The sequence below is a fragment of the Globicephala melas genome, chromosome 13 (genome assembly GCF_963455315.2).
Source record: "Globicephala melas chromosome 13, mGloMel1.2, whole genome shotgun sequence".
Taxonomy (NCBI): Eukaryota; Metazoa; Chordata; class Mammalia; order Artiodactyla; family Delphinidae; genus Globicephala; species Globicephala melas.
The window spans coordinates 20,867,474-20,888,845 of NC_083326.1; the positions used below are offsets into that span (position 1 = coordinate 20,867,474).

The 21,372-nt window shown below is 35.8% G+C and overlaps 1 long non-coding RNA gene across 1 annotated transcript in view; it reads right to left on the minus strand.

Moving 5' to 3' along the window:
* LOC115859326 (uncharacterized) overlaps positions 1-21,372 on the minus strand; it is a 643,056-nt gene that overhangs the window by 109,445 nt on the left and 512,239 nt on the right. The gene's annotated exons all lie outside the window — the stretch shown is intronic.

The following is a 21,372-nucleotide window of genomic DNA, read 5'->3' on the forward strand; positions in this document are numbered from 1 at the left end:
GGGCATAAGCTGAAATGCAATTTTCATTGTTCAGATTAATGTATTTAATTTATAGTAGAATTAGGAAGAAACCATTCCCTTTCAATGGAAATAAGATTGTAGGACCACAGAAATAGTGTTAGAATCAAACATTACGTATTTTAACTATGCAAAGCTAGACACTTATTCCTTACAGTATTTGAGGGAACTTTACAAAAATAATCATGTGCTTAAAATAGGAAATATCTGTCAGAGGGAGATGAAAGCACATTTTGCCCAAGAGCCTTCGTTTCCAGCTCCACTATACTACAACAGGCCCCTGAGTGCAAATGGCATCTGCCATTGAGCTGTATCTCTGAACTCTGGTTATTTGGCCATTTGTGTACATGTTTTTCTTTCTGAGAGTTAATTCATATATATGAAGACCCACAAAATGGCCGCCCCAGTGTCCCAGCCCACGTCGCAAATCTACACCCAGATCAGCCTGTCAAAGAAACAACATGCACCAATCACCATCCTCCAACTCAGCCTTACTAGCTCCCCTTACCCTGGAAAATAGAACCTGCTACCCTACAAGAAAATCCCGGACCTCCTAGCCAATCACGCCCCGTTTTGCTTGTATCTTCTAATGCTCCATAAAACTTGGTCTTGCCCCAAATCCCTCAGGAAGGGTTCTCCACTGCTTGCCAGGCACTGTACTCCCCCAGTCCATGGTTGTTTTCCTTTAATAAAGGACATCAAACTCATCACTAAATTGTTTTACTTTTGTCATTTGACATTTCATACTATCTTATACGTCCCTTACGGTAAGCATCCAGTATTCCTGACTCACTGCACTGAACCTAGTTATTTAATTTTTAAAATGAATATATTCAAATAATTGAGTGTTTCTTTCACTATAAAATGCATCCTTGATTTAAATGTTAACTCTCTGTTAAATACCTTATAATTTTCCTAGTGTTATCTGGAAATGGATCATGTCCCTAGACTCATATCACTGCTAATTTGGTGAATTGGAGCTAAGTGGCTGAGGTTCTTCAGGACATGAAATATCTGCAGAAATGTCACTGGGCACCCGGAGCAACAGAAATGACTCATCACATTTTTTTCAGGGGAGGTGGGTGATTTGCATACCCTTCTCCTCTATCAGTTAAGTAACAGTTAACTGACATAACTTAGAGGTGCTGTATCCTAATATATTTTTTCTCTAACTGCTGTGGTTGGGAAGTTTTGCAAATCAATCTATTTTGCTATTTTAATAGGAACCAATCAGAAGCAGCTTATATCTCACTATCTCAGATCAACAATGAATTCCTGTTACCAGAACTAACTTTCTAAAACACAGACATGAGAAGACTGAACAGAATGTACAAATTTTAGCGTGGGATAAATGACACCTCACAATTTGGACTAAGTTTACTTTTTAACACTCAACCCAAGCCTCAAACCATTTCCAGCTTCAGTCTGAGATAGTCCTTGTCTGTCAAGAGCACTGCATTATATAGCAAAGAACTTAGACTTCCCTTGAGTCTACACGCACTCATTTTCTTACTGCCATGCCTGATGTCTTTGTGCCTCTTTCCTAGGGTTTAACTGCAAGACTGAATACCATTACTCTTATTCCACTACTTTCCATTAACCTTTAAGCCAACATAATTTGCTTCTTTAACACACTAAAGAGGATTTACAAACTTGGAGGTTCCCCCAAATGATCTGCAATGCGATATAGGATTCATGAAGCTTATGGGAAGAATTGTGCAGTTAGTACCTATTCAGTTTCTCCCATATCCCTCCCTAGAAAGCAGCATCACATATTTCAATCTGACTTTATCCAATTCATTAATAGATATCCAAATTTCCAACAAATTCCATATGGTAGATATAGTTAATTATACTTTTTTTACTTCGTAGGGAAAGTTTCTATGATGAATAAAAATGTATTTGAAGTCTTTCATGTCATGGGACTTCCCCAGAGGTCCAGTGGTTAAGGCTCTGAGCTTCCAATGCAAGGGGCGCAAGTTCAATCCCTGGTCGGGGAACTAAGGTCCCACATGCCATGCGGCCAAAAAGAAAACAAGAAACAACAACAACAAAAACCCTTAAAAAATAAAGTCTTTCATTTCCATTCTATGGTTACATCCACCTAATGACATAACACTTTTTCCATCCCCTTTCAATTTTGCTTTAATTGAAGAATTATGCAGAATATAAATATATATGTCATTGAATTTTCTCAACAGAAATGTATCTAACAGCCCACAAAGTCAAGGACTGAGACATTACTAACACCCCAAGCCTTTCTTGTGTGTGTTTGTCCCATTCACTCTCCTACTGCAGTCTTCTAAATGAGACTATTATTCTGCCTTCTAACACATGGGTTAGCTCTGCCTGTTTTGAATTTTATCTATATGAGTGCCTTGGCAGGCATTTTTAGTGTATGGCTTCTTTCAATTAGCACCATGATTAGGATGTTTAGCTATACTTTTTGCATGGAGTTGTAGGTTTTTCTTTATATAGTGTCCCATTGTATGAATGAACTACACTTTTAAGTATGTATTTCACTATTGATAAAACTTGGGTTGGGATTAATTTTGACACTTTTGAATTAATGCCGCTATACATATTCTTATCTAAGTCTTTAGGTGAGGATATCATTCATTTATTTTGAGTATTTACAACAGTAGTAGAATTGCAGGCTCATAGGACTAAATTCCTTTTTGTTTTTCTTAAAACATTTTTACAAACTTTTCTTGAGATTAGAGCACAGTTTGTGCAAAGTTAAGATCCTCCCCCCATTTGTCTTGAGAATTTATGCAATTTTAATATTTACTTTAGTACTATATGAAGCTATGGCCAATATGGCCGATGATGGGTTTGACAAGTGTGGAAATAGAGGTACTTCCTTGGAGTCAACCATCTGGGGTAGAGAGTTTCATCTGTTACATTTTCATGCCAAGTAGGTGTTACTTCATCATAAAATGACAACAGCCCAGAAGAGGATAAAATTACTGGATTTTATCCTTCTTGCCCCAACTGAAAATAAACCACAATCTCTCCATGTCTGCTGCTTTTTTAAAAAAAATAAATTTTAAATTTACAACGTTTTAATTTATAGAAAGATAGCATAGAGATTTCCCATATGTTCCACACTCCTTTTCCCCTATTATCAATATCTTTACATTATACGGTCATTCTTTACAATTAATGAACTGACTTTGACAATTATCTGACAAAATATTATAGCATTTAATTAAATTGATTGTGTGTGTATGATGTTATCTCCATATAGCAGTGGGCGGTGCAGAAATGTAGACTCTCATTACAATAAGTAACTAGAGGGTTTGATTCAAAGAAGAGAAAAACTAAAGATAAATGTAAATGAAGGAAGATAGTGAATGAATACATAGACCATAGGAAAAATTAAAGAATCTCAAAAATAAACAAACTGAACTAGAAATAATACAACAGTATTCACAAGAATGTCCAAAATGTTTCACTGATGGAATGTTTTTTTCATATGTGTTGAAGTTTTAGGTGCATGTTTGAATAGATTGTCTAGATCAGAGCCAGACACGCAATAGAACATTCTGAGATGATTATCTGAACACTTGAAATGTGTCCAATGCAGCTGAGGAACTGAATTTCTAACTAATTTTAATTAATTTTAAATTTAAATAACTGCATGTGGGTAATCACTACCGTACTGAACAACACAGGAAGAAATATCGCAAGTAATACTTTTATTTACTTCTCTTTGCTGTATGTCTTAAGAACACATTGCTATTCATAAGTATGAGAAATAGACATATGTATCTCTGTTTTGGTTTTTCTTTTAGAATATTTTTACTTGTTTTATTTTAGGCCGCACCATGTGGCTTGCAGATGTTAGTTCCCAGACCAGGGATTGAACCTGTGCCCCCTGCAGTGGAAGCTCAGAGTCTTAACCAATGGACCACCAGGGAAATCCCTGTATCACTGTTTTTATTGAAAATAATTTTTAGTATCACTTTTGCCTCCTTATGAATGTTAGCCATGCTTAGCATAATAATACTGATGTATTTTTACTTCACAGAAATTTTCAAATTGATTACTGATTATTCATCTACTTCTTGATGTCTATGAAACACCTATTGTCTAGTAAACGTGTAGAATTCACATTATTCATTTAAAGATTTTATATTTACTCTCAAACTCATCTAAATTACCTAATTGATTTTGCTTTTTCTTATCTTTCATGTTGTGTTTTATTTTGTTTTGCTCTATTGTTTACATAACTGACTTACATCAAGGGCATGTATATTTTGTTTACCATTGGATCCTGAGTACAGGCATGGTGCCTACCTATGCAGTTTACGTGGTAAATATTTATTGGTTGAAAGAATTAAATATTGAATAATAAAGCTGCTTTAAAATTTTTCTTTAGAGTAGAATTAAATCAATAAATATTGAATAAGTCTGAGGAAAGATGTAAACACTTTGCAAATGTTGATATGCAACAATGGGTCATTTTTTAAGTGAGCTTTATTTTTCTCTTATCTTTTAATAGATTATTTAAAATATAAGTACAATTATCTAAAGACTTAAAAGGTGATCAAATTTATGTCTCTTATGTTTGCTCATTTTCTAAGGAGTTTCTATATAGTTTCTGTATATGCTAATTGGGTGGGTAGAATTTGAACCACCTGCTGTAAAATGAATACATTTAGCAACATTTTCCATGTAATAGGACTAATCTTACTTGCAATTTCTCTTCTATTAAAGTGGTAATGAATGCAAGTGGTGTTCTAAACAGTTTATTTTCATATAGTTGGTGAAGTTTAGCTGGCTGCAGAGTATGAGGGGAGGGAATGATTAAGGCGTCATTATTGCCATGGGAAAGGTGTTGCCTCATAACTAAGCAGAGATCAGAATCATAACACAGTCGGTTTCTGTAGGTGGCCTGTCTAAGAAACACTCCTGTAATGCCCTGTAAGATTTTGTGGACTATATCATGGAGAAAGAAAACAAAACTCTGCTTGAGTGAAAAAAAAGGTAAACTAAGCTAGCAATAAACAGCACTATTAGGTTTTGTTTGAGTTTCCTATGTGGTAGCTCTGTGAGCTTGTAAAGTAATTTTATATCTTATTGTCTTAAAATATGCAGAAACTCGAAATGACTATACCTCAAATAATTTGAAAAAAGACCTAATTTGACTTTCAGATTGTTAGGGGGTTAAAGTTTCATGCTCCACATATATATATACATATACACCATTTATCACTAATTTACTGAATGTAATATATCATTTTCTAAATTTTCTGTAAATTGTTCTGTTCTTGAATCAATCTCTCTCTTTCCATATATAATATATTATATAATATTATAATATATTAAAATGTATCAAAAGAAATATATATATCTTCCATTTTTATAACTTACCATAAAAAATCCTGTAGTTAAATCTCTTTGTTTGCTTTGTACTGCATCTATTCTTGCACAGCTGAACATGGTTAAAAACAAACAAAATCTGCAACCATGCTGACCTATCAGAGTTTGGGGGAGGGAGTTAATAAGGAGAGTACAGTCTCTTTGAGTAAGGAGCAGAGCCTTGTATATACATAATTCATGAAAACTTGTCCCAGTAAATTGGGTTTCCCTATCACCAGATAGATAAATTGGAATGCCCTAGTTAAGGAAACTAAAAAATAACAGCTTTCAGACTCTGTAAATGTCATGACATTCTGATTACTGAATGCTTCAGAGTGAGCAAAAGTAAACATACTGTTGCTAGTACATAATCAAAATCCATAGTGGGAAATAATTGCTAAAAATCCATTTGGAGGTGCTCAGTGGTTCCCTATACCTCACCTTTATAAGGTTACCAGGATTACATTGCTTAAAAAGAAGGTATGTGAAGGCAACGTCCACTGCTAGATCAGAAAAGTTTCTCCACCAATGTTTCCTCAATATTACAGCCAACTTGTCCTGGTGTAACGTGTTGTCACATGAAGGATTTTGGCAATTACCCATCTAAGGTTATCTGGTGCTACCAAGGAAACCATTTGGTTTTACTAGGTTTTATAAACCTCAAGATTCTTAAAATGTTTAAAACGAAAAACATGGCACTGTCTTATGATGATAAAGTATGTACATCTAATACATATATAAATTATCATATAAATAATGGGGGATGGATAATCCCCTATGTTTGTTAAGTTTCTACATTTCCCATTAAGTGACACAACTCTAAGTAGATTGCACAAAGTTAAGGATGTAAGTTTTTATCTGTAGAGCAACCACCATGGTATAATGCAGAGGTATAGTTAAACCTCTCAATAGACAGATTAAATAGAAGAAGACACAAAAAGAGACACAGAAAACAGATGAAACAAAAGGAAAATAAATTGTAAAATTGTGAATGTAAATCTAACTATATTGATAATTACCTTAAATATCAAACACTCCAATTAAATCATGTTCTAATGAATAAAAAAACTAAGATCAATTATGTGCTGGCCATAAGAGACATGCTTTAAATATAAAGACACAATAAAGAAGTAAATAGCTGGGATGAGAGAGCAGCATTTTAGAGATATGAAAGTGGATATTATAAACAACTTTATGCCATCAGTCATTAGATAAAATGGACATCTTGGATTGAATGGACACATTTTTTGAAAGAGATATCTTTTTTGTTTTTGTTTTTTTTTAAATTCTCATGTGTATACACCCAGCAGTGGAATTGCTGGGTATTATGGTAATCCTATGTTTAACTTATTGAGTAACTGTCAAACTGTTTTCCACACAGACTGCATCATTTTACATTCCCACCACCAATATATGAAAATTACTATTTCTCTATATCTTCACCAATATTTTTTTCCATTAAAAAATAAGTTGGCTAATCTAGTGGATTTGTAGTGACATCTCATTGTGCATTTGATTTTTATTTCTCTACTAAAAAACCAGTGAGAAGTTGGACTCATTGTCCTAAAAACCAGTGCCTGGAACAAGAAAAATAACATCCAAGAAAACGGCTTAACTATCTAGAGCTCCATCCAATATTAATAGGACTTTCTAATTCTAATGCCCATCTGCATCTCTTCATTCCTTGAATACCCATGTCTAATTATGTATTTTTTCCAAAACTATAAATCCTCAAATTTCCAATTATGAAAACAATACACAAGCATAGAAAAAGGAATTACAGCACAAAGAAGAAAACGAAAGTCAGCAGTAATCACACTATAGTTGGTTGACAAATGTCCCCCCCACAGATTCATATCCACCAGGACCTTCCGAATGTGACCTTATTAAGAAATAGGGTCTTTGCTAATATAATTAAGTTAAGGCTCTCTAGTTTAAATCAACTTGGATTAGGATGGGACTCAAATCACATGACTAGTGTCCTTGGAAGAAGAAAAGACACAAAGACATAGGGAGAAGGCCATGTGAAAACGGAGGCAGAGATTGGAGTTATGCTCCCATAAGCCTAGGGATGCCCGGAGCCACCACAAACCGAAAGAGGCAAGAAAAGATACTCCTCTAGAGCCCTGGGAGGGTGTGTGACCCTGCTTGACACCTTTGAACATCTGGCCTCCAGAACTGCGAGAGAATACATTTCTGTTGTTTTAAGCCACCCGGTTTGTGGAAATTTGTTGTAGCAGGTCTAGAAAACTAACACACCTATTATCCCCAGATAGCTAGGTCAACTGTCTGAAGTACTTTTCAACATTTTTTTGTATGAATATATTTATGCATATATGTATGGTATATATTTTTATATATGATATATATTTATATATATGATAGAGAAAAAGAGAGGGTAACAGATAGAGAGATGGAGTCAGTAAATGCAAATCTAATTTTAAAAAATAACTTCTCCCTGGATGTGGTTTATAGATACAGTGGAATATTACTCAGCCATAAAAAATGAAATCTTGCCATTTGCAGCAACATGAATCGATCTAGAGGGTATTATGCTAAGTGAAATAAGTCAGCGAAAGACAAATTACTTCATGATCTCACTTATATGTGGAATCTAAAAAACAAAACAAACAAACAAGCAAAACATAACAAAAACAGACTCACCAATACAGGGAACAAACAAGTAGTTGCTAGAAGGGAAGAAGATGGGGAGGTAGGCAAAATAGGTGAAGAGGATTAAAGGTACAGACCTCCAGTTACAAAATAAATAAGCCATGGGGATGTAATATACAGCATAAGAAATTTGGTCAATAATATTTTAATAATTTTGTATGGGGATAGATGGTTACTAGACTTACTGTGGTGGTCATTTCATAATGTATGCAAATGTCAAATAACTAGGTAGTACACCTGAAACTAAAACAATATTGTATGTCAACTATATTTCAATTAAAAACTTTTAAAATAAATTTACAGTATTTACAATAATTTAATTAAGCTGACCTAGAAAAGGTCAGTGAAATTAAGGTGTAACCTTGGTGCAAACAAATGTTACACAGGTATTAGAGACTAGAAAGAAATGATCAGAGAGGAAATACATAATAGCACAAAGGGGTTCTAGCAAGGAAGAAAACAAAGCAATGGGTTTAAATCCTTCTCAGGGAGTGAAGTGGAAAGATTAAGCTCTGAAATGGATACCTAATACATTTTATATAATGTTGACATGCTTGTAAATTGACCCTTGTTACTACCAAAATGTTTAGACATTTTGAAAGCTATTGTGGAAAATTTTCCCTTTTTATTTATATGTAATCTGTTATCTTTTTTTTTTTTGAATTGTTTTGGTTTACCTGATGCTTTGTTTTTCAAAAGCATTCAGAGTGGAACTGTTGTTACCTTTGAAAATGAAGAAAACTGCTTTTGTCTAAGTGTGGAGTTGTGAGGCTGTGAATTATACCTTACCACAAAATGTTTTCTCAAAATCCCCTGGGCACAGAATCATATCTACTGCTCAGGTATATGGGGGAGGGTGAGGACCTGGGGTGGGGAGAGAATTTGCATTTGTTAATATAAGGGAGAAATTAGAATAGGGGAGGGAACACCTAGCATTGATTTAATTTTTTTACAATTTTGAGAGCATTTACTCTTTGAATTAAATTGTACTGCTGTAGAATTCACCTGGCACATTCCAACCTGTCTAAGAGTGAATATACCAGGGATAAATCTCTCTAAAATACATTCTGTGAAACTCTGCCGTTCATTTCTTCTAGAATGTGAAATGTCTTCCTTCTCTGCTTATATATGTGTATATATATATATATATTAGTTTCTCAAATAGATATATGAGTATTTAAATAGCCCTGTAATGTTAGAAGCCACCTTGAAAATATAGCTCTTTTTGATTCCTATAGAAAGTTACAGGAATTTTTCAATTTGATAAGAAAATAATTAAAGCTTATTTTGTTAAATAAAATAATTATAGCAGCTTAAAAGCCTAATATTATTTAAGAAACATATTTTCAACTGTATTCACTTGAAATAATTTTTGATAAAGTTTCATTGGAAACACCAGTGATTAATATTTCATGATAAGTAGATGTGTTTAGTTTTATTTGTGAGATTAAAAAAGAGAAAAGAAGGAAAAAGTAAAGAGTAGAGCCTCTGAGATATGATAAAATAACACCAGAGAGCTACAAGTCACCTAAAATCCCACAAGCCAGTGACTGGGAAGTGTGTGTATTACATGGCTGAATAGGAACGAATTTATCTCTGTCACATGGTATTAATCAGGGGTAGCAGCCATTGTTCAGTTTAATAACGTATTCTACCAGTGTTGATGACAACACAAAGAAATTCATGAGCCATACAATTTCAGGAGTCGCTTCCCTTTTCTGATAATAATTACATGGGCTTGGGTTCTACAGCTCTAGGAGGTTACAAAGAAGTTCAATATCTATGAGCAAAAAGGAATCTCTTCCCAATCTACACAAGAAAAAGAGATATAAATTGTCATATACAATTTTGGGAAGCTATAAAGTTGGTTGTGTACTTTAAAAAATACAAACAGAAAAAATACATTCATGTAGTTTTACATTATGTAATGTATAATTGTATATAATTAAAGTCTTATTAATATCCGAATAGGACATTTTTGTTTGCATTATATTCACGGTTTAGTGTCTTACTGTAACACAGCAGTGACATAATCTTATATATATAAGACTACTGAATTATAAAATTAGTAAAGCATTTTGAAGTGTTCTTTTAAAAATGTACCATGGTTTTACACTAGTGTTGGATTAAGATTAAAAGTCTTAGTGGGTAATTTTGATCTCTAAATGAGATCTGACAAGCACATCCGAAGATGGTATCTTGGTCCACGAGGGCTACTATAACAAAACATCACAGACTGTGGAGCTTATAAACAGCAGAAATGGACTTCAATGCCTTGCTTTCTCCTCACAAGGTGGAAAGAGCAAGGGGTCTCTTGAGAGTGTCTTTTATAAAAGCAGTAATCCCACCATGAGGGCTCTGCCCTTAGGACCTAATCTCCCAAAGGCCCCACCTCCTAACACCATCACCTGGAACAATAGGTTTGCAACACATGAATTTGAGGGACACAAACATTCAGAACATAGCAGATGGTGTCTGTATCCAGCACTTCCTGCACATATTTTATTTGAGCTGAGGTGAAATCACAAGCAGCAATTTTGTGTTTTGCAGTGAAATTAAACCTATGTGAACTTTGATAATTAGTTATTCAGTTATTAAGTTCATGGGCCAATTAAATAATGATGAACCTCATCCCATACTTATCCCCACCAAGTGAAATGTTCTCTCTCTTTTAAAAATAATTTAGCATCTTCTGAAATATTTCATATTTAAAACATCCTTACAACAGTGACATATAATGTCTTTTTCTGTAAGAAAAGCAAATGTTCATTCAGCTTTTTCTCACTTGTCAATATTGCATATCATACCACAGATGTCTTAAAAACCATCTAAAGAGAGAACATTTGCTGTATATTGATTTCATTTATGTCTTTAAAGAGCTGTTTATGCTAATATATGAGGCATGTAAATGTTTACAAATGCAAGTTTATAACATATCTCAATTTCAAAAGAAAATTTTTTAAAAAGATTTTCATCCAACTAATATTAAAAGTGATTTAAATTTTCTTTGGGGTGAAAACATTAGTTTTACCCTTAAAGCTGACATATTTTTCCTGGAACCCAACCGAGAATCATGAATTATAAATAAGCAACAAGACTATTAACTATGAAAATAAGTTAAACTGCATAGGTTAAATATATTATTTTCAGTGAACATTGGTGCATATATTACAAGGAAAAAGCAAACAACTAAGTAAAAACTTTAATGAAGTTCTACAGCATATGTGAAGTATGTGTAGTACTTAAAAAATACATGTATAGCTGATTCACTTTGTTATAAAGCAGAAACTAACACACCACTGTAAAGCAGTTATACTCCAATAAAGATGTTAAAAAATAAATAAATAAAATGAAATGGAAAAAAAAGTACATGTATATACTATGTTTGGTCTTACTGGTAAATAAAAAGCAAGCCAAAGTATGAAATATATTTGAATCAGTAGCATGAAGATAATGTATATATCGGTAAAATATGTGTAAAGAAATGAACATGGATGGATTCCATCATTATATACATTTTTGAGATTAATATTATTAATGGGATACTTTGTGTTGTTGTATTCAAATATTAGGTAGTAACGTCATGGCACTAGTTCACCAATAGTAAATGCATACTTATTCAGTTGAAATTTTTTTTATATTCCTTGACATTTGGTATGAAATTTGATATGATTATTTAAGAAAATTTGTTAATTTTTTCTTAAATAATACCCTAATATTTCTTTGTGTAGGCATAATCTAAGAAATAAATTGGGGCTTGGATATTCATGATGTAGATGTGATGGATAGGGACAATTTTCTTTCTGGTCTTAAACAACTTCTATTTAACATGTTTAATCATTTTCTTAAAGGTTAGGAGGTTTTGATTTTTTTGTCTTACTTTTTTTTCAGTACTACTAAAAATGAAACTTTTTTTTTTCAATTTAAGGAACACCAGACACCACAGAACTATCAGCAAAGTAACTCACTTTCCCTGCTTGCTACAAATGGAATGAATGTAGCCCAGGGAAGGAAAATGTGGGGATATATTTAATTTTGTATAAATAAATGATCTTATCTATAGAAAACATTGGAACTGTGTGCACTGGTAGATTTGAAAGGAAAACTGGAATGATCAAGAAGGATACAATGGATATTTTAATACTAATAAAGTATAGACAGGTACAATTTTGCAATTCAAAGCCAATTAATTATTGCCTAAGTAGTTCCAGAAAATGAATACGGCAGATTTTCCCTCGACCTAATTCCCTTCCTTATTTGTGCACCCAGAAACTAATTAGTTATTTTCAGTAAATATGGTTAGATTTTAAATCCAAGTACCTCTGCCTTACTGACACTTGTTTCAGAAATACTTCTCCTAAGTGGAGTCATTTATTATCATTTATTTATTCTGATTCTTATAGTGTTGGCATAATTATAAGGGGGATTTATGCTACTCTTATTCAAAATTGTGTTCTCTCAAAAGCTGAGAATAATAAAAGAAATAGCATTATTAAGTAAATTAGCATGTCCAAGTATGAAAGAACAAAATATCAAAATATTGATGATTCAATGCAAAACACTTTATCTGCATCAAAATAAAACCCTAGCCTTTACGAAGATCATACATTTTTCCTAAATGACAAAGTATTTTAAATTTTTATTCACATATTCCAGAAAATTCCCTCTTGCACAGCATGGGAAGCATTATAAAGAGAAAATGTTATCAGATAGACCTGTGGGTAATATCATAAGAAAGTTGAGCCCACAAATAGCAAATACACCTTCAAAATAAATGAACATCATAAACAAATCTGATATTCACTTATTTGCATAGTAATAAGCTAGTTTGTTTCTTTGTAACTTCCACTCTCTTGAAAAAGAAAAACAAAACCCTCATTGTATCACAATTCTGTGCCTATTCTGCACCTGTACCCATAGTTGGCTGGAGAAAAATAAAACCCAGAAACGTGAATATCAAGTTGGTCCTATTTGCTGAACTGGCATTATACTGTATTACAATTCCCAATTGCATTTGCTTTCCTGTTTTCCTAAATGGCTGCCTCCCATATTCTCTTCTCTCCTCAGTTTTCCCACATCTCTTCATCCTTTCACACACTCAGGTGATAACCTTGCTTCTTATTTCACTAAGAAAATTCCAGTTATCATATGAAAACTTCCACAACCTTCCAAACCCACAGTTCCCCTGCATCATTGCTCATATAATGTCTTCCTGTCTGTTAGTGTGAGAAAGTACCTCCTTCTTAAAAAAAAAAAAAAAAAAAAAACATATATAAGAATGAAGCATAATAAACTATCAATATTATTTCATGTAAAAGACTTCAACTATTAAGAAAATCAGAACATGTTTATAAAGTCCACACAGCTAAGCAGTTCTTTTCAATTCATTTGTGTGTTCAGGACCTTCCTCTACAAGAAGCATGTGTGCCACTTATGCACTAAGTATTGTCCCAGCCTGTCCTCTTAAAGGCTTCACTCCACTTATTTTACCCCTGTCACTTGCATCCTCACTTCTCTCTCGTCTGGATCACCCTCATCGTCATTTAAACATATGCCCTTGTCTCTTCCATGTAACAAGGAACTTTCTCTTGACCTCAGCATTCACTCCAGGTCCATCTTCTTTCTAAGCTTCCCTTTATTCTATCTAATATGTGTTTCCTAGTCTCTATTAAACCACACATACAGCCTACGTACTATTCTTGTGAAGGCCCTTGATGACCAATGCATGACTAAATCTGAGAACAAGCTCATTTTTCCTGTTACATAACCCTCAGCATTATTGAGCAGTTAATCATTCCCTTCTCCTAACAGCGTCTTTCCCTGACCATGCCTTCTTGGCTACCCTCTTATTTCACCACTGCCCATCCTCATTCTCCTTTGCTGCTTCCTCTACTTTCTCCTAATTTACTAATTTTGGAGATTTCCAGGCTTAGACTTTGATACCTTCTCTTCTATACCTACATGTATATCCTTGAGGATCCCATCTAGAAATATGTCTTCAAAGATATCCCAAGTTGGTATGTTGGCCCTGTTAACTCCAATCTCCTACATCAGCTGATATGTGACCTCTCCGCCAGTCCATCTAATAAGCTTCCTAGCCTTACCATATCCAAAGCTGAATTACTGGTCTCTTTGCTATAACCTGATATAGTTGTATACTTTCCATTCCTCATAAGGAAAAGCAAAATGAAGTCATTCCATTCTTAGCTTTTCTCACTTGCAGCCAAAACCAAAATGAAGTCATGCTTAGCTTTTCTCTTCTGATCTATAAATCCTCATCTCAACCTTCAACATATTTAGAATCTGACCACTTGGAAACCACTGGTCCAGCAGGTCCAAGCCTGCAGTATCTTCTTAGACCAGCTGTCAGCATGATCTTATTAACATGAAAGATAGATGACATCATTCCTTACCTCTAACCCTTCAATGGCTTCCTATCCCTCTCAGAGTAAGCGTTAAATCACCTCTCCCGCTTGTACTCCTATCACTCCTTCCTCCCCACTCTACTCTGCCTTGGGCACAACAGACATGCTCTTTCCTCCAGGCTTTACACATGCCAGACTATCTATCTGGAAAAGTCTGTCCCCAGATCTCCAAATGGTTTGCTCACTCACCTTACTCCAGTCCTTGTTCAAATACCACCTGCCCACTGAACCAACTCCAATTGCTCTCTTTAAAATGTATTAACAACTCCACCATCCCAGGAGTCCCCACTACCTTTTTTCCTCCTTAAATCTTATCACTTTTTAGGATACTACAAGATTGCTTGTTATGTTTATTTTCTCTCTTTCTAAGCAGAATGCAAACTTCACGAGAGGAGGATTTTTGACCGTTCTGGTTCCTTCTATAGTCCCAGAACTTAGAATAATTTTTGGCACAAGATAGGTGATCAACAAATCCTTCTTGACTTATAAATGATTTAATGAATTAAAACAAATGACATTTAGCCTAATATGATATTTTTTCCATTATACAAAAAAAGTATTAAATTCTTTTTTTGGGTAAAATATAGTCACCATAAGAATTTGGTGAGTGAATTAAAGTTTTATAACTTCATCAAGGAAAATATAATTATTTTTAATTTTGGAAAATATAACGAAAGTAAATATATGCTTAAAGAAGTTTAATTATGTTTACACAAATAATGCAATTCTACTAGCTGTAACTCTGAAGTTTTGATATTCATGAAACATACATTCATAACACTATGTATGAGGACTTTTCTGGTGGTGCAGTGGATAAGACTCTCCGCTCCCAATGCAGGGGGCCCGGGTTCAATCCCTGGTCAGTGACCGAGATCCCACGTGCATGCTGCAACTAAGTGTTTGCATGCCACAACTAAGGAGCCCACGTGCTGCAACTAAGACCTCGTGTAACCAAATAAATAAATTAATAAATATTTAAAAAAATAACACTATGTATGGAAAATTATTAATCCCCTTTTCATTGATTTCTATGACATTTTCAAATTTTCGCATTGTATCCTATATATTTAGAGAAATATTCAAAAATATTATATTTGGAAGTCAAGTGCTTATAATGGCTATTTTATTAGTGCACATATTAAAAATAAGTACATAAAGCTATCCCAAGAAATATGTTTATTTTTTGTTTTTTTTCCAAAAAAGCATGTGCGTGCATTATTTTCTATTCTGTATGACTGGGCAGAAGTGGGGAGGGAAGGGGGAGAAATGAATGAGAAGTAGTAGAGCAGAGAGGGGGAGGTGATGTGAAGAAACTCAGTGGATAATTTCTAAATAACACATCCACCTATCTCATTTTTTTTCCTTGGTTTATGACTTGGCCTTAAGACGTTTCATAATTTTAATTCTAATTTTCAGTAGCTTGAAATAATTATATTTATAGCTAAATTAATGTAATGTGGAAATATGGGCAATGAGAGCTCCCAAAGGAATAATAATTAATTTTGCTATAATGTTTTAGATTTATCTTTCTATTAGCATGAAATTTAAATCATATTCTCCCTTGTGAGTACAAAATAGCTTACCTGCCATTCTAGCTCACTTGAATCAATGATTACAACTGATAAAACTGTATTTCATGTTTCAGAGCAAATCTACTGATAAGTTTGTAAAACTAAAGCCAATGGCACAGCTGACTTTACGAGAGATGTTATGTCTCTGTTAGACCCCTTCTATAATCAATGGATTTAAAATTTCAGTTTATCTTAAGTTGAGCTACTATTAAGAAACTGATTGTAATTATGCTAGTATACTAAGAAATCACTGGGTTGCATATGAGATAGAACATATTCTCTTCTTTACATGGCTTGGATATCATCTATAAAGACACAGTTAAACAACAGGTACCAAAACACATTTTACTCTCCAAAAAAAATTAACAGCTATATATGACTAATCTGCAAAAGACAAAACATAGGAATAAGAGAAAAGTCATTGAATGTGTATTTCTGGTCATATTTTGGATGTAAAAATAATTTAAACATATTGTTCTATTGTCGATTTTTAAAGAAAATTATCATACTCAGAATGTAAAGCAGTAAAAAAGCAGCAGTTGTAGGTCAAGGGGGCTTCAGGGAAGATGGCGGAAGAGTAAGACGCGGAGATCACCTTCCTCCCCACAGATATACCAGAAATACATCTACACGTGGAACAACTCCTACAGAACACCTACTGGACGCTGGCAGAAGACCTCAGACCTCCCAAAAGGCAAGAACCGCCCCCCCACGTACCTGGGTAGGGCAAAATAAAAAAGAAAAAACAGAGACAAAAGGATAGGGACGGGACCTGCACCAGTGGGAGGGAGCTGTGAAGGAGGAAAGGTTTCCAAACACTAGAAGCCCCTTCGCGGGCGGAGACTGCGGGAGGCGGAGGGGGGAGCTTCGAAGCCGCGGAGGAGTGCACAGCTACGGATACGGAGGGCAAAGCGGGGAGATTCCCACACAGAGAATCGGTGCCGACCAGCACTCACCAGCCCGAGAGGCTTGTCTGCTCACCGGCCGGGGCGGGTGGGGCTGGGAGCTGAGGCTCGGGCTTCAGTCGGAGCGCAGAGAGAGGACTGGGGTTGGCGGTGTGAACACAGCCTGAAGGGGTTAGTGCGCCACGGCTAGCCGGGAGGGAGTCCGGGGAAAAGTCTGGACCTGCCGAAGAGGCAAGAAACTTTTTCTTACCTCTTTGTTTCCTGGTGCGCGAGGAGAGCGGATTAAGAACGCTGCTTAAAGGAGCTCCAGAGACGGGCGCGAGCCGCGGCTACCAGCGCGGACCCCAGAGACAGGCATGAGACGCTAAGGCTGCTGCTGCCGCCACCAAGAAGCCTGTGTATGAGCACAAGTCACTATCCACACCCGCTTCCGGGGAGCCTGTGGAGCCCGCCACTACCAGGGTCCCGGGATCCCGGGACAACTCCCTCGGAAGAACGCACAGGCGCGCCTCACGCTGGTGCAACGTCACGCCGGCCTCTGCCGCCGCAGGCCCGCCCCGCCTCCGTGCCCCTCCCTCCCCGCCCCCCACCCCGGCCTGAGTGAGCCGGAGCCTCCGAATCAGCTGCTCCTTTAACCCCGTCCTGTCTGAGCAGAGAACAGACGCCCTCAGGCGACCTACACGCAGAGGCGGGGCCAAATTCAAAGCTGAGCACCTGGGAGCTGTGAGAACAAAGAAGAGAAAGGGAAATCTCTTCCAGCAGCTTCAAAAGCAGCGGATTAAAGCTCCACAATCAACTTGATATACCATGCATCTGTGGAATACAGGAATAGACAACAAATCATCCCAAATTAAGGAGGTGGACTTTGAGAGCAAGGTTTATTATATTTTCCCCTTTTCCTTTTTTTGTGAGTGTGTCTGTGTATGCTTCTGTATGAGATTTTGTCTGTATAGCTTTGCTTCTACCATTTGTCCGAGGGTTCTATCCATCCGTTTTTTTTTCTTAATAATTACTTTTTATTTTAATAATTTTATTTTACTTTATCTTCCTTCTTTCTTTCCTTCCTTCCCTACTTTAGACAACGAATCATCCCAAATTGAGGAGGTGGACTTTGAGAGCAAGATTTATGATTTTTTCCCCTTTTCCTCTTTTTGTGAGTGTGTATGTGTATGCTTCTGTATGAGATTTTGTCTGTATAGTTTTGCTTCCACCATTTGTCCTAGGGATCATCTCAATAGATGCAGAGAAAGCTTTTGACAAAATTCAACACCCATTTATGATAAAAACCCTGCAGAAAGTAGGCATAGAGGGAACTTTCCTCAACATAATAAAGGCCATATATGACAAACCCACAGCCAACATTGTCCTCAACGGTGAAAAACTGAAAGCATTTCCACTAAGATCAGGAGCAAGACAAGGTTGCCCACTCTCACCACTCTTATTCAACATAGTTTTGGAAGTTTTAGCCACAGCAATCAGAGAAGAAAAGGAAATAAAAGGAATCCAAATTGGAAAAGAAGAAGTAAAGCTGTCACTGTTTGCAGATGACATGATACTATACATAGAGAATCCTAAAGATGCTACCAGAAAACTGCTAGAGCTAATCAATGAATTTGGTAAAGTAGCAGGATACAAAATTAATGCACAGAAATCTCTGGCATTCCTATACACTAATGATGAAAAATCTGAAAGTGAAATCAAGAAAACACTCCCATTTACCACTGCAACAAAATGAATAAAATACCTAGGAATAAGCCTACCTAAGGAGACAAAAGACCTGTATGCAGAAAATTATAAGACACTGAAGAAAGAAATTAAAGATGATACAAATAGATGGAGAGATATACCATGTTCTTGGATTGGAAGAATCAACATTGTGAAAATGACGCTACTACCCAAAGCAATCTACAGATTCAATGCAATCCCTATGAAACTACCACTGGCATTTTTCACAGAACTAGAACAAAAAATCTCACAATTTGTATGGAAACACAAAACACCCCGAATAGCCAAAGCAATTTTGAGAACGAAAAATGGAGCTGGAGGAATCAGGCTTCCTGACTTCAGACTATACTACAAAGCTACAGTAATCAAGACAGTATGGTACTGGCACAAAAACAGAAATATAGATCAGTGTAACAGGATAGAAAGCCCAGAGATAAACCCACGCACATATGGTCACCTTATCTTTGACAAAGGAGGCAGAAATGTACAGTGGAGAAAGGATAGCCTATTCAATAAGTGGTGCTGGGAAAACTGGACAGCTACATGTAAAAGTATGAGATTAGATCACTCCCTAACACCATACACAAAAATAAGCTCAAAATGGAGTAAAGACCTAAATGTAAGGCCAGAAACTATCAAACTCTTAGAGGAAAACATAGGCAGAACACTCTATGACATAAATCACAGCAAGATCCTTTTTGACCCACCTCCTAGAGAAAGGGAAATAAAAACAAAAGTAAACAAATGGGACCTAATGAAACTTAAAAGCTTTTGCGCAGCAAAGGAAACCATAAAGAAGACCAAAAGACAACCCTCAGAATGGGAGAAAATATTTGCAAATGAAGCAACTGACAAAGGATTAATCTCCAAAATTTACAAGCAGCTCATGCAGCTTAATAACAAAAGAACAAACAACCCAATCCAAAAATGGGCAGAAGACCTAAATAGACATTTCTCCAAAGAAGATATACAGAGTGCCAACAAACACATGAAAGAATGCTCAACATCACTAATCATTAGAGAAATGCAAATCAAAACTACAATGAGATACCATCTCACACCAGTCAGAATGGCCATCATCAAAAAATCTAGAAACAATAAATGCTGGAGAGGGTGTGGAGAAAAGGGAACCCTCTTACACTGTTGGTGGGAATGTAAATTGATACAGCCACTGTGGAGAACAGTATGGAGGTTCCTTAAAAAGCTACAAATAGAACTACCATATGACCCAGCAATCCCACTACTGGGCATATACCCTGAGAAAACCATAATTCAAAAAGAGTCATGTACCAAAATGTTCATTGCAGCTCTATTTACAATAGCCCAGAGATGGAAACAACCTAAGTGTCCATCATCGGATGAATGGATAAAGAAGATGTGGCACATATATACAATGGAATATTACTCAGCCATAAAAAGAGACGAAATTGAGCTATTTGTAATGAGGTGGATAGACCTAGAGTCTGTCATACAGAGTGAAGTAAGTCAGAAAGAGAGAGACAAATACCGTATGCTAACACATATATAAGGAATTTAAGAAAAAAAAAATGTCATGAAAAACCTAGGGGTGAAACAGGAATAAAGACACAGACTTACTAGAGAATGGACTTGAGGCTATGGGGAGGGGGAAGGGTAAACGGTGACAAAGCAATAAAGAGGCATGGACATGTATACACTACCAAACGTAAGGTAGATAGCTAGTGGGAAGCAGCCGCATAGCACAGGGAGATCAGCTCGGTGCTGTGTGACCGCCTGGAGGGGTGGGATAGGGAGGGTGGGAGGGAGGGTCACGCAAGCGGGAAGAGATATGGGAACATATGTATATATATAACTGATTCATTTTGTTGTGAAGCTGAAACTAACATACCATTGTAAAGCAATTATGCTCCAATAAAGATGTTTAAAAAAAAAATGCTATTTAAGTTCTCAAAATTTGGTGTGTATTAAGCGTTTGTCAGAAACACATTTATTATAAAAATTGTGAGATAGCCAAAGCTGAAAAATCATTATGACTTTATCAATTAAAACAAAATACGTGGAAATCTAGACTATTACTAGATTCTGGTACTTCAAATCACTTTCTCCCCTATTTAGTCAGTGAGAGGTACCCGAAACCATCATCAGCCTAACCTTTGAGGTGACCCCCCCTGCAGTGCATTCCTCTATTTATTGCTACATGATTCTGAATTTAGGAGAGGATTCAAATTGAAGTGTGGACCCTCAAAATTTCTTGAATTAAAAGAACACTAACGTAAGTCTACTACTTCCTTACCTTTTGAAATAATTCAGATTATACTTAAGACTAGGCTATAACCTGAGAGAGTCATGTCATTACTGGCCTCCTATCTCCACTAGACATTGTGCTGTTATTTGAATTAAACTTAATTTATAAAGACTGAGTCATGCTTTGTGATCAAGATTGAAAATGAATCACTCCAGGCTAATTCTTGACCTTGCACAGGAAATACTGTTAAATGAGTATCAGTGCCACCTGGAGAAGGAAAAATTTTTGTGATGAATTCCTGGAGTGAGAATATTTTCATTTCCTGACTTGTAAATAAATGCAAAAGAAGACCATGAATTTGAAAGTCTGTGGGTGATGAAAAAGTAAGGGGAAAAGAGGGGAAGAAATCTAATCGCTTCTGACAAATACAGACCAAAATATAATTCATAGTCGGCCTCCCTGTG